Below are 14,419 nucleotides of genomic sequence, written 5' to 3'. Positions count from 1 at the left end.
ATCATCATTATCATCGCCCCCCCCCTCTCTCTCTCTCTCTCTCTCTCTCTTGTGTCCGTATATCTCCTTCCACTTTCATCATTTCTAGTTATTTACTGGTTATAGCACTATCTATTTGGTATACATTCAGTAGTTCGCTTTCATCCTCACACTCATACATGTTGCATCGCTGTTTTACTTTCAAATGCACTACACGACAGCTAATGTGTATTGTGGTGCTGTATTTTATTCGTCCACCCCAGACCATGATGCATGTCAATGTGGTGGTGGTGGTGGTGGTGGTGGTGTATTGGGTACTGTGGTACGGTACGATGTTCCTCTGATGTGATTTCAGTGGTGTGGTGAAATGAGGGTTTTGTGTTGTGACATTGCTTTCTCTATAGTGTGGTGCTGTGCTGTGCTGTGCTGTGCTGTGTTATGGTGTGGTATGCTGTGGTGTTATGTGGCGCAGCGTGGTGTTTTCTGGGAGCAGTTTATGTTACTGTACTGGTTTCCTTGGATGTGTTCCTCTGATGTGGCGTCAGTTTCTACCGTGTGGTGTAGTGTGGTGTGGTGAACGAACATGATTTGGCAGTTGAGTGTAATGATGTTGCTTCTCGTAGTGTGGCGCAGCGTGGTGTACTTCCAGCGGCAGTGTGGCATGAAGAGTACAATAACGTCATATGGTGTACATTACCATGCGGCGTTGATACTCGTGCTTAGTATGGCGTAAGAGACCCTGGCGTGGCGGTGACGTGGCGTGATAAGCAGGAAGACGTGATGAAATGAAGACAAAATAATGGCATCGGAGGCGGAAAAGTTTGGCTTCTTGCTGTCACTCGTCTGAACCTGTTGCTGTGGCAGTGATGGTGGTGGTGGTGCGCAGACACGCCCACCACAGCCACCACAGCGTCCACTTCAAGGCACCACATGCAACCTCCCTGATCTGACCGAGGCGGGACGACCAAGAGACAATAGACATTCCGTCGCCTGCCAGACACGAAGAAGAGGGGGAGGAGGAGGAGGAGGAGGAGGAGGAGGAGGAGGAGGAGGAGGAGGAGGAGGAGGAGGAGGAGGAGGAGGAGGAGGAGGAGGGACTTGCTTGGCGGGTCCTCGAGCTTGTGGCAGGTTTGTGTGTTTGTGTAAGTAATAGAGGCGACCGCCACGGCACATGACGGCATGTTAGTTACTCCTGCTTGGCTATCCCGCACCACGACACGGCGCCGCCACTCCCCCACCCCCGCCCCCAGCACACTCACCACACTTGCCTCCCCCATCCCCACCCCCAACTTCCCCTCACCACCGCCACACTCCTCATTTTCCTCATCTCCTGCACTGCCTCCACAACTGTCACCCTATCTTCCACCACCGACTCCTCTTCCACTATCACCTCCCACAATAGTTTTATTACCACTTAACCACCACCACCAGCACCACTACCACTACTACTACTACTACTACTATTACTATACTACTTACCGTCCTGAAATTCCATGTGTTAAAATTCCTGAAGTTTTTAATGTTATACTTAGTTAGATACGCTAAATAACTCTTCCATTTGTCATAAAAGCTAAAACTGTTATATAACTAGAGTTTGTTTGTTTGTGTGTTTGTCTGTCTGCCCGTCTCTGCTTATATAGTGCCTGTGTGTGTGTGTCTGCCTGTTCGAGTGCTTGTGTGTCTGTTTGTTTGTCTGCCTGTATGTATGTATGTATGTATGGATGGGTGGATGGATGTATGTTTAAGTACCCGAATGTTTGGTCTGTTTAAGTGTCTGTCTATTCCCCCTTCCCTCTCTCTCTCTCTCTCTCTCTCTCTCTCTCTCTCTCTCTCTCTCTCTCTCTCTCTCTCTCTCTCTCTCTCTCTCTCTCTCTCTATACCAAAAAAAAAAAAAAAAAATCCACCGAACTTTTGCCATAAAGACAAAACAAGTCCGAACCTCACACACACACACACACACACACACACACACACACACACACACACACACACACACACACACACACACACACACACACACACACACACACACACACACACACACACACACAAAAAAATGCAAAGTCAAACTTCCTCCTACCTTCTCTAATGGTCCACCCTCTCTCTCTCTCTCTCTCTCTCTCTCTCTCTCTCTCTCTCTCTCTCTCTCTCTCTCTCTCTCTCTCTCTCTCTCTCTCTCTCTCTCTCTCTCCCCTCCCACTTTTTTCCCCCTTCGAGAGTTAACATTAAAGTGTCTCCAGTGTTGTGTAGCGAACTTCACGCTACGGGAGGCCGGCCTGAATCGAGGTACAGAGAGGGAAGGAAAGAGGAGAGAAGAGGGGGAACAGTAAGAGGAGGAGAGAAAGAATGAAAAGGAATAAAAAGAAATATTGGGGAAGGGACGAGAGAGAGAGAGAGAGAGAGAGAGAGAGAGAGAGAGAGAGAGAGAGAGAGAGAGAGAGAGAGAGAGAGAGAGAGAGAGAGAGAGAGAGAGAGAGAGAAGAATAAGAAAAAGAGGAACAGAACGCGGGGCAGAAGATAAGGAGAAGGGAAGACAGAGATAAGGAAACGAAAAGAACGAGAGGAATAGAAAAGGAGAAGAGACAGGGATAGAAGAGAAAAAAACAGATTGGAATGATAGATCAAGTAAAAAAAGAGAAAAGGGAGGAGATCAGAAATGAAGATAAAAAGAAACAAAGGAAAGGAGATTAAGGAATATAGATGAAAGAAGAGGAGAGGAATAGAAGATAAGAGATAAGAAGTGGAAAGGAAAAGAGAGGGATGAAAGTGCTGTAACAAGAGGAAAAGAGGAAAGAGAAAATGACATAGAGATAAAAGAGTAAAATGATGCAACAAAGGAAGAGGGAAGAAAAAGGGAGAAGGATAACACTAGATAGATAAGAAGGAAAATCGTATAAGAGAGATAAACAGGAAGAAAAGCGAAAGAGGAGAGGAGATGGGAAGAGAGAGAAAAGGACAGGGAAAGGAGAATAAAAGTATAAGACGAAAAGAAAGAGAACAATAAAAAAAAAAAGATGAGAAGGAAAGGAAAGAGAGAATGACAAAACAACAACAACACAACACCATCTACTCTACACCAATCACTGACCAACACCTTACCTGTCACACACACACACACACACACAAACACACACTTAGCTGTCTCCCGGGGCCGAGCACAGAAGCCGCAGGTAGAATCGCGCCTTCATCATACCTGTGGGAAAGAGAGAAAGAATTAGTGGTTGATTGATTGATTCTGGAGCCGCAAGATTATTAGAGGTGGCGGAGGTGGTGGTGGTGGTGGTGGTGGTGGTGGTGGTGGTATTGTGTGTGTGTGCGTGTCTTTATTTCGTCTCTATTTTGCACACACACACACACACACACACACACACACACACACACACACACACACACACACACAAATGACGTAGTGGACACGCAGGCAGTGTGATTTCCACGGCCATCGAGACAAAACTCACACAATTATCTACCGCGATATTACTTCCATCACGCAGAATCAGTCTAATGCAGCATACAGGCTCCTCGCGGCCGTCCCAGAACTGCCCCTCCTCTCTGCCACTTCTCTTTTCTTTTCTTTTGTATTCTTTTTCTTTCTTTTTTTTTTTTTTTTACATAACACTACTACACAATATTAGAAATTCTTCGTCGATGTAAAGAAAAACATCCTTTCATATGTTCTTATTTTACCTGAATGACTGTGCTTCTCTCTCTCTCTCTCTCTCTCTCTCTCTCTCTCTCTCTCTCTCTCTCTCTCTCTCTCTCTCTCTCTCTCTCTCTCTCACACCTACCCTCCCTTTCCCTTTACTGAGACGAACGCTATTCCCTTCCCCTGCGTTCCTTCCCCCGCCTCCCTTTATCCAGGCCTGCGCTATCTCTCCATCTTCCTCCTCCCGCCCTTCCCGGCTCCCTACCTTGCTAATTACTCCAATTCCTATCTACTTCCCTGCTCCTTGCTGTTCGTATCGGCTGTTGCGCCTATTCTCCTTCTCTTCTCCCCGCCTGCGGCTGCTTCATTCCTCCTCCTCCTCTTCCTCCTCCGCCTGAGTGAGCACCGAAGCGTGAAGCGTGCCAAGGGTTTGCTGTGTCGGTAATTGTGTTTGATATGTAATGCGCGAGGTGCCTCCGTCCTGATGGGTGAGCGGCGCGCCATTGTGTTGAGGGCGCAGGGGCGTGGCGGGCGCGGGGCGTGGCGGGTGGGAGTCATATCTTAATGAGGCTACTGTTTGCCGCCCGTGATGTGCCGCTGGTGAGTTCCCGAGCGGCTTCCGGGTTTGTTTGTGGTGCTGTGTTGAAGTAGCGGCAACTGGCGGCTGGTGGTGGCGGAGCTGGAGTGGTTAAGAGTGAATCGAGGGTGGGAGTGGTAGTGGGAATGTGGGTGGTGGTGGTGCAGGCGAGTTCAGGGGATTATGTTACTGGGAGGAAATGTTATGATACTGATTATGGCGTTTTTATGGCGTGTGCAGCCACTGAGAGCGTTCACCTCATGAATAACGCGGCGTCAGAAGTTCGGTATATTACGAGGCAGGGGATCGTGTTCCAAAACTAACACGTAAAAGAAAGGGAGAAAAGTGCAGGGTTTGTGTTGCCAGAAGAGGCTGAGAGTAACGTGGAAATGAGCCACTTAAGAGGTGCTATTTAAGAGGATCCGAATATTGTGTCGTAAAATTAGCACGCGAGAGAGAGAAAGGGAAAAAAAAAAGTAGTGGTTTCATGAGGAAGAAGGATGATGGTGATATGGAAATCCAGTACTTCGAGGCGTCATTAAAGGCGAGGCGTGCTGGGAATTTTAACGACTACTGGATTACATGGAGATTCGTTAACCCAGCTGCACCTTGGGTTGGCTAGGTTGGGTTCGGTTACCTTACGTCATTCTACCTAACCAAAGCAAAGCAAATCAAACAAAACTAACCAAACCAAAACCCATTTACAAACAAACTCAACGAAAGTATACCACACCAAGACCGAACCAAACCGAATCAAACTAAACTAACCGAACTACACTACAAACAAACTAAAACAAACCACAACCAAAGCAAAACCAAACCAAGCCGAACCAAATTAACCAAACTAAACCAAATCAAGTCAAAATAAATCTAACCAAACCGAACCAAACTACAAACAAATTAAACCGAACCAGAGCATACCAAGCCAAGCCAAGCCAAGGAGGGAGGGAAAGGAGGACGAAGTGGATAAAAGATAGATTAGAGCAAAACAGTATAAAAGAAGATTTCAATATTTCTTGACTTATATCAGCTTAGGGAAGACTGAGATGTATTGAGCGGCGAAACACACACACACACACACACACACACACACACACACACACACACACACACACACACACACACACACACACAAGCCGTCATATTCTACACTCTTAAAACACCACTGACGAAAAAGAAAATGGCACTGCAAATGACAGGTTCCCCATGTGTTCAGTGTGAGGAGCACGTGACCTTTCTAAACACTAATACGTGCATACTTTTCATACAGACACGTAACCACCAATGCGACTGTTTGCGTTCCCCCATCTCCTCCTCTTCCTTCTCCCCACATTAATCCCTTGCGCAGACGAGCAAGCACACACACACACACACACACACACACACACACACACACACACACACACACACACACACACACACACACAAAGACACATAATAAAGACAGCTTGATCTTGTAACTTTAGCTCAAGGCAGCCGCTGATCATAAATTGTATTAGAATAACGTTCACTACACAAAGACGTCGCTTACCATGTTATTTATACAGTTATTTATTTACTTATAGGTTGTTATTGTCATTATTATTATTGGTTTTATTTATTTCGTTTTATCGTATCTATTTTTGTTTTATTTCAATTCCTGCAATGTTCTATTCGCACCATAAATGATAGCAATGGATACAAAAACTTATATTCATGTTACCAATTTGATTTCAGTCATTATTTATTCACTTTTTTTATTACTAACCTAGAAACACAAGAATATAAGAACATTACAGATCAGTTTGACGCTTCAACATTACAACGCATTCAACAACAAAGCAAGTATACATGATGTCCAGCAAACCACGTACGCATACTAGATAAGCAGTACATACATACACATACACGTCTGGACCACCACACTGGCGAGTCCTCCGCATAGCTGTGTACAAGTGCGGAGTGCGTGGCCAACAGCTGCACGACAGACCCGAGGTGAGGGTGTGGGAGGGAGTACAGTGCGTGGGAGTAGTGTCATTACAGCATCAAACTTCAAGAATAGTCACTGGGGAGTCTTAACAGAATCCTTATTACTCGTTGCTTCGAAAGATTGTGCTTCGTATCTTTGAGTTTCTACGGTATGTATAACTTGACTACTTTTGCGTGATTGAGGTGAAAGTTATTGCGGTTTTAGAGAGTGTATGATTCCAGCGATAGTTGCACGAAGCATTCTGAATGACCAAGTGCGGGAAACACGTTGATATAATCTTTGTGGCGTCTGAGACTAGTTCTTCCGAGTCTAAAGTGTTCAGGATTGCGAACCTGTAGCGTTAGCCACCTACCTAGACGCCTGTCCCAGCAAACACATTCACAGTTTTACAGAGAAGAAAAAAGAACACAATATTAAGAAAAAAGTGAACACGAGACAGACTAAATTCTATAAAAATCCAGAGAATAATTCCATAAAAATCCAGAGAGAGAGAGAGAGAGAGAGAGAGAGAGAGAGAGAGAGAGAGAGAGAGAGAGAGAAGCCCGCCACCATCACGTGGAAGCGAACACTGACCACCCCACAAGGCTTTCACTGTACAGGAGCCGAAGCTGTCGAAATTCGTATGATTCGCCGCCCCGCCGCCATCACGTCTGCAGCAGGAGGCGGTGAACAGCCGTGACGTGACCCGGGACACGCAGCCACGACGAGGAAGGGAAGCGGGAGATAGTGGCGTTGATACAGGACGGTTAGGAATGAACTACTTGTACGGCGTTGGTAATGACAGAGAAGGAAGGAAAAATGAAGGGGAAAGAAAGAAGTTACGTCTTGACTAGAAGGAAAGAATAAAAGGTACATCTTGTCTAAAAATTAAGAGAAAAGCTACATCATCTAAAAATACATAAATAAGGCTACATCTTCCCTAAAAAGAAAAAAAAAGGACAATTTAACTAAAAAGAAAGACAAGAGGCAACATCTTGATTCAACAAAGATAAAAAAAGAAAAAAAAAGAAAAGTGGTTAAATCTTCACAAATACATGAAAAGGAAAGCGTTTAAGGAAATGTAATCTTGCCTTTCCCTCCTCCCAAAATAAAAAAAAAAAAAAAATAAGCAAAAGAAAAAAAAAACATTTCAGTTCAATTTTACTTTTTATTCTGCCTCGAGCTAAACCTTTCCACTTACGTCTTGTGTGTGTGTGTGTGTGTGTGTGTGTGTGTGTGTGTGTGTGTGTGTGTGTGTGTGTGTGTGTGTGTGTGTGTGTTTATCCTTCAGCGCGGCCTTCGTCGTCCTTCGTGCCCTGCTGTATCCTCGGAGTCCTGCAGGAAGCGGTATGGGGCAGCGTGAAGGGACGGGGGGAGGGAGTGATGGAGGGAGGGAGCAAAAGGAGGGAAGGAGGGAAGGATAAGATCATTCCTTTATTGTCCGGACCGGTGAGAGGTTTGTGTGTCGTCATTAGCTGCATTTAGGAGGAGGAGGAGGAGGTAGGATTTTAAGTGGTTGTGTGGAACGATGAGGGTGTCCTGGGCACGAGTCTCTCTCTCTCTCTCTCTCTCTCTCTCCTCTCCTCTCTCTCTCTCTCTCTCTCTCCTCTCTCTCTCTCTCTCCTCTCTCTCTCTCTCTCTCTCTCTTCTCTCTTTCTCTGGCGGTGACACGCAGCGGGGAGGGGAAGGAAGACAGTGAAACACGAGAGAAGTCCATTGTTTTGCTCCACGACACCAAGAAACACGCCGCACTAACTGTTTATTTCCCTGTTTATCCTCGCTGCGGGGGAAGGCTGAAAAGAAAAACTAAGGGAAAAAAATAAATAAATACAGCGGTACAGTAAGGGTCGTAACCGCCGGCTGTGTTAGGAGGGGAAGACCACCTCTACTGCGCCTCCCTGCACGGCCCTCCCCGCCCTCCCGCGCTCCGCCACTCGCTGCCTTTCCGTCACGTTAAATCGAATGATGCCAACTAATTTGTTATATTGTTAGGCTAGCCAATTAAATGATTTCCGGGAGCCTTTGTTTACAGCAACACCAGCAGGTAACACGGGCCCGGCGGAGCAGCTGTTTTGGGCAGCGGCACAGAACGTGGATGGCTGCAGCGCGTGAGAACATTAGTGCTGCACGCCGGCGGGAGAGTGAGGGCGCCACGCAGGGAGATCATCAGTGCATTGAGCGACATCCAGGTTACCTCTAACACCGCAGCAGCAGGAGGCACGTGATCTTTCTCTACCTCGGTAAGACTAATGAAGCTATTTTACGTGTTCAAATCCCCTACATTTCATCTTACTGTGAATTCTTCCTATGAAATATCCTCTTATAATTTGATTTAGCCAGTCCAACATTCATCTCTTTCTAATTCATATCAACGCCGCTTCTCCTACAGACACTGACCTCGCGGAGTCACGCCCCATGACCAGCACACCAGCAGTCGCGCCTCAGTTTCACTGGCGCCAATGCTTCCTGCTTCCTGCACTACGTTGGGCGTCAGCATTATCCTTTTTCTATGCGAGTCGAGGTGATGTACTGTTTGTTTTCCTCCCTGGTCCCTGCCGTCTGTGTGTACGTGATGTTGACTGAACAGTAGAACACCGCCAAGGCAGTGAAGATTGAAAGCAGTGTCCTGATAAGAGCGGCACGGTATCAACAGAGTCAAATGGCGCCGGACATTAAATTTTCAATCTACACACTCCATTAAAAGATAGAAATATAATAAAATAAAAAAATCGGACTAAAAATAACATTGATGCATTTTCAGTCTACACATGCCATTAGAAGACGAAAAAAAGAATCAGGCTAAGAATAACGTTAGCACATTTAAATCAGACATTACTGGTACAAGATGGTCCAAACAAGTCCTGCAACAGGCTCGTAATAACACCTTGCTGTCAGACTCAAAGTAGCCATGCAGGTGACGCGTGTAGCCCCTCCCAGCACCAGCACGCCGCCGACCCCACCCCCGAGGCTGTCACCGGCGAATGAACGGAGCATGACTCACACATAACTCTCATCTCTACTGGCGCCGCAAGATGGACGCCGCCCAAAACGGAGCTTAGTAACAACGCGGCGCCTCTTATGATGACGAGTGTGCGCCATAACGATGCCTCCAAAAACACCACATAACCAGAGTATCAGTAATACATTTCAAAAACCTCACTGAGTATGAAGACTTGGATAACTGACATGTCGATAAGATACGGGAGTTTACTTTGTTACTTGAGATGAATGAGAATCTGAGAACACACATCACTACGTTTATGAAGTGTGACGTCCATTGTTTACTGCCGTTCCCAATTCCTGGTTTCAGCTCCGCCTTCCTGGTACAGTCCGAGCGGCTGTACCAAATATGTGTCTCTAGGCATGGAGGCACTACTGTTTATCTTCCTATTCCCCATTACTCACACACGGCTGTTTGACGCTTGAAAACCTAACAAGATCGAAAGCTGCATAGAAAACACGCCTGTAAAGCTGTGCACGATTCATATTCCCGTCAGAGTAGCGATAGAAAACTCAGACAAAAACTATACGAGTCTAAGGATGAAGGGGAGAAACAAACAAACAGCAGCCAAGACCTGTCCATAAGAGGCGCCAGCAAAAAAGGATGTTATAAACCCAATTATGGAAACGCGTGGTGGTTTGTCTAAGTGGCAGGAGGAAGGGGCCTCTCTCATCCCCAACCCCGAGTCCCTCCAGCCCCTCAGCCTCCACGCCCACGCGATCCCTGGCGAGGCTGGAGTGGCGGGGAGCATTTAGTATAATTTTTTCATCCCTTATATGCCTCGCCTCGCAGCAACAGCCACTGCACTCCCTTACACGGCAGCCAAGAACAGAACAGACGCAAAAAGCTGTCCTGTCCCATTATGCTCATTTTTACCTCAGTGGAGTGTGGGCGGAGGCTTAACTTTGCCCAAAATGGAAATACCGGACATTGGCCAACTTTTCCGGCCGCTCCATTCGTATCAGCAACAGACATTACCAAAAAAAAAAAAAAAAAAAAAAAAAAGTTGTCCAGCGCTCTTGCTCTCGTTTTCATCAGAGTTGCGTGCGGTGGGCGGAGGCTTAACTTTGCCAGAATGGGAACCTTTGTACGCAAAAACACAGAAGTATCCTACGGTCGCTAATTTAGTCTGCTATCTTCAAATCAACACAGTTACAGAAAAAAAAGAACATTAAGAGCATCGTGCATTCATGTTTCTTTTAGTCCATCCGTCCACTCACTCTCTCTCTCTTGCCCGCAGTACAGGAAACACTGGCTTATTAATTTTCTACCTCTGCAGAAGAAGGAAAAAAGAAAGGAAGGAAGGAAGGAAAGAAGGAAAGGAAGGAAGGAAAAACTAATTAAAGCAGAAGCATTAATTACACAACTTTACAGGTGTACTAGTACGGAAAAAAAAAAAAAGTTACCGATTTCAAACAATTAAGGCCCTCATCATTAAACGTGACGGCATTCACCACGACTATGTACTTTTAACAAACAGTAACTCTCACGACTCTAGCGATGGTTTAACACTATATACGCACCGTTATAGCAAGTTTCTCGTGACTTGCTTTAAACCCAGGAGTGACGTGGAGTCCTTAAACTATCAAAGAAAAAAAAAAACACTGAAAAACTTAATTAACGACCTTCACCACACCCAATCAAAACCAGCCGAAACAAAACCCTGAAATGCCTGAGAATACGTACGACCCTCGACAACCACCACCAGCACCACCACCACCACCACCACCGCCTGCCCTTGTTCCTCCCGCGAGCCGCCAAAGGTAATAGGGAGGGACTCGAGGACCGGCCACCAGTAATCCCCAAATCCCATGAAGCTACTCAAGGGAGAAAATCAAATACTAGCGTGTGGCGAGCGTGACTGACACCTGAGAGGACCTCCCCCATACCACACCGCCATGGAGGAGGAGGAGGAGGAGGAGGAGGAGGAGGAGGAGGAGAGGAGGAGGAGGAGGAGGAAGGAGGAAGGGAGAGATAATTTTGTTCCCTTACCACGTGACGGGACGGAAAATATGGAAGGGAGACAAGGGGAGGTATAGAGGTGATGAGTGGAAAATTATATGACGAGCTTGAGCAGAGAGAGAGAGAGAGAGAGAGAGAGAGAGAGAGGAGAGAGAGAGAGGAGAGAGAGGAGAGAGAGAGAGAGAGAGAGAGAGAGAGAGAGAGAAGAGAGAGGATAATTTATAGAAGAGCAAGAAATAGAATAACGAATAATGTCATCATTTTTTAGAATCATTTGTCTTCTAGAGTGAGAAAGCATGATTAAACTTACAAGTCTACCGTAATAGTAGTAGTAGTAGTAGTAGTAGTAGTAGTAGTAGTAGTAGTAGTAGTAGTAGTAGTAGTAGTAGTAGTAGCAGCAGTAGTGATATCAGCAACAACAATATCACCCCTTCATAAATCAACATTCAACATCCTGCACATCGTCAATTATCCTTTTTTTCTCATAAGCATTCATTCTGCACCCTAATATGGCCACCTCGCCCCGTGCCTCCCTATATAGCTGCGCCTCACGCCTTGAGGGACGCGGAGAGCCAAGGAAGGGGAGAGGGAGAGGCCCTTCATCTTAAACGCTTCGGGGGCTTCATAAGGAACATTTTTCAAAGGCCACAGGAGTGATTAGCCAAGTTCCCATGGGTGTGTTTACTATCTCCACTGAGGATGCAGAATTAATGTTAAGCTACCAGTGGAATTACAAACGACCTTGAGAGAGAGAGAGCAGATCCATCAACCATCCTTATATCACCTTACATTCATCCACCTTTCTCTCTCTCTCTCTCTCTCTCTCTCTCTCTCTCTCTCTCTCTCTCTCTCTCTCTCTCTCTCTCTCTCTGAGGCTTACCCAATGAGTGCATCCATTTTTGCTGCTAAGTGAGCGATAACACATAACTCTTCCCGCGTGGGTCGGTCCAGGAGCCACTCCCCCGCTGGCCCTTATATGTCCCGCCCTGCTGTGATCCCGCCGCGATAGTCCCTTATGGTGTGTGTGTGTGTGTGTGTGTGTGTGTGTGTGTGTGTGTGTGTGTGTGTGTGTGTGTGTGTGTGTGTGTGTGTGTGTGTGTGTGTGCGCGCGTGCGTGGTTGAGTTTCTTGGTTCGGGTTATGTGTAGTGCACAAGTGTTTCTAGATTATATATATTACGCACTGTAGTCCTGTTTTGTAACGTTGCTCTTCCACACACACATACGTATACACTCTCTCTCTCTCTCTCTCCTCTCTCTCTCTCTCTCTCTCTCCTCTCTCTCTCTCTCTCTCTCCTCTCTCTCTCTCCTCTCTCTCTCTCTCTGTCTCTCTCAACATAATCTTATTTGAGAAAGCAGAAGAGGGAGGAGAAAAAATAAGGTTTAACTTGACGAGATTGGGGAAGACTGTAGCGCAACAATCCACATCTTGACGACTCCCTCCCAACGAGACAAACAATGATTACGTGGTGAAATCTGGACCGAGGCATGGAAAAAAAAAATGAATAAGTAAATAAATAAAGGAAAAAATTAAATGAAGACGAAGAAGAAGAAGAAGAAGAAGAAGAGAACAAGAACAAGAACAAGAGGTACAAGAACAACATGAACAAGAACAAAAACAGAACCGAGGAAAAGAAAAGAAAGAAAGAAAGAAGGAAAACATCATCACCACCACCACCACCACCACCCCCACCACCACCACCACCACCACCACCACCACCACCAACAACAACAACAACAACAACAACAAGCACGTGCAGTAAAACAAGCAAAACAACTAAACCAAAAACCACAGACAGGCGCCCGAGGAGAGAGAGAGAGAGAGAGAGAGAGAGAGAGAGAGAGAGAGAGAGAGAGAGAGAGAGAGAGAGAGAGAGAGAGAGAGGAAGCACCGGGAGAGGTAATGACATCAAATCAGTTGAAGGAGGAGGAGGAGGCGAGGAAGGCAGCGGGTCGACCTTCCTCCTCCTCCTCTCTTCTCTCTCTCCTCCTTCACTCTCGCCACAATTGCAGGGTCCACGTCCTCCCTCCTCCTGTTACCGAGCTCAAGCCATAAGAACTCCTCATTTCCTCTGTGGCTGATCATCTCCCACGTCGTCGATGATAACGCCTCTTTTTACTGGCTGAGGTGGAGGTGATGAGGGTCGGCCGAGGGGAGGGACGGATGGGGGGGGGGAAGGAGGGAGAGAAGATGGGGAAGCTGGGAATGAGAAAGGGAATGGACGAGGGAAGAAAAGAGGAAGATGATGAGATGATGATGAGGATGATGTTGTTCGTGTGTGTGTGTGTGTGTGTGTGTGTGTGTGTGTGTGTAGGAGAGGGTGGTTAGTGAAGGTCACGCAAGGTTTCAAAAAACAAATACGCCATGTGAATGATGTGCTCGTGTAGTGAAAGTGGTTAAGTTTTTTTTCTTCTTTTTATCAGTAAGAAGCACTGCCACATGTTTGCGAAGGTCATGGACACCCACTGACGCGTGACTATCCGCTGACAAAGGCGTAATAGTTTCAAGTTGTCTCCGCTAACACGGTTTCAGCGGCGCTTTGTACTTGGAAACCACACAGACTCTGAACCAATAGATCTCCTGCTTTAAAATCCCTTCAAAAGTCTTCCTGATTTCATTCTCCAAACTTTACAATAACCTACACGTTGGCAATAAGCGGATTGGACACAGCAAGGGAGAGGAGAGACACTGGACAATAAGAGTGGAGCAGGAATACCGTCTGAGATGGATAGGGGCGGTGGATGAGTGAGGGGCAAGAACACCTGCCTTACCCTTCCATTATTTGTGATCCGAGTGGCCTCCGTGACACTGAGAGAGAGAGAGAGAGAGAGAGAGAGAGAGAGAGAGAGAGAGAGAGAGAGAGAGAAAGTGGTGGGGATGATCATTGTGTGTGTGTGTGTGTGTGTGTGTGTGTGTGTGTGTGTGTGTGTGTGTGTGTGTGTGTGTGTGTGTGTGTGTGTGTGTGTGTGTGTGACTTCAAACATCACAAACTCATCACTATACATGACATTTAATACGCTGGGGAGGTGTAAGGTGACGAAGGGAGAGAGAAAGAGAGGGAGAGAGAGAGAGAGAGAGGGAGGGGGGTTGCATTGTTGTTGTTGTTGTTGTTGCTGTCGGTGGTGGTGGTGGTGGTGGTGGTGGTGGTGGTGGTGGTTACGGAATGCAATGCTCCCGTACGAAGTGATTACCAGCCAAAGGCCAAGGGTTGAAGGGCAGGAACCTCCTCATTCCCTCTCCCTCTCTCTCTCCCTCTCCCCCTCTCTCCCTCTGTCTTCCCCCGCGATAATTTGTAACACTCATACCC

The 14,419-nt window shown here is 46.6% G+C and overlaps 1 protein-coding gene across 1 annotated transcript in view; it reads right to left on the bottom strand.

Moving 5' to 3' along the window:
- Positions 1–14,419, bottom strand: part of LOC135108530 (dentin sialophosphoprotein-like) — a 130,689-nt gene that overhangs the window by 80,960 nt on the left and 35,310 nt on the right. Inside the window, 1 exon segment of the mRNA XM_064019646.1 lies at positions 3,114–3,172. The gene's annotated coding sequence lies outside the window, so the exon portion shown is untranslated.

This window comes from Scylla paramamosain, chromosome 2 (assembly GCF_035594125.1).
Source record: "Scylla paramamosain isolate STU-SP2022 chromosome 2, ASM3559412v1, whole genome shotgun sequence".
Classification (NCBI taxonomy): Eukaryota; Metazoa; Arthropoda; class Malacostraca; order Decapoda; family Portunidae; genus Scylla; species Scylla paramamosain.
This window is presented reverse-complemented; position numbering and strand designations above follow the sequence as displayed.